Below are 315 nucleotides of genomic sequence, written 5' to 3'. Positions count from 1 at the left end.
TCAAAAATGTTTGCGGGATCCCATCCCTTTTTTTTTTTTTTTTTTTTTTAAAGAGAGATTTTTGCTATAGGGCCCATATGCTCGCTGGAGAGAGAGAGAGACAGAGAGACAGAAACTGAAAAATCACCCTCCAGGGGAGAATTGGCCACACCACAATCCCTTCTCCTCCATTCTCCTCTCAGGATTTTGGGTATGAACACACACATGCCTGGTGTGAGTTTCAAGCTTCCGGGTCTGGGACTCAAACTGTGGTCAGCCATGTGGAAGTTCAGCGACATAACCATTATGCCATCTGCTGGTTCCCAGATCCCATCT

General features: G+C 45.7%; 1 protein-coding gene across 1 annotated transcript in view; it reads right to left on the bottom strand.

Moving 5' to 3' along the window:
• The window catches only part of LOC102490497 (pepsin F), a 16,055-nt gene that overhangs the window by 10,935 nt on the left and 4,805 nt on the right, over positions 1 to 315 (bottom strand). The gene's annotated exons all lie outside the window — the stretch shown is intronic.

The sequence above is a fragment of the Tupaia chinensis genome, unplaced genomic scaffold (assembly GCF_000334495.1).
Source record: "Tupaia chinensis unplaced genomic scaffold, TupChi_1.0 Scaffold147351_1, whole genome shotgun sequence".
In the NCBI taxonomy this organism is placed as follows: domain Eukaryota; kingdom Metazoa; phylum Chordata; class Mammalia; order Scandentia; family Tupaiidae; genus Tupaia; species Tupaia belangeri.
The sequence above is the reverse complement of the archived record's forward strand: the minus strand, read 5'-3'. Positions and strand labels throughout refer to the sequence as shown.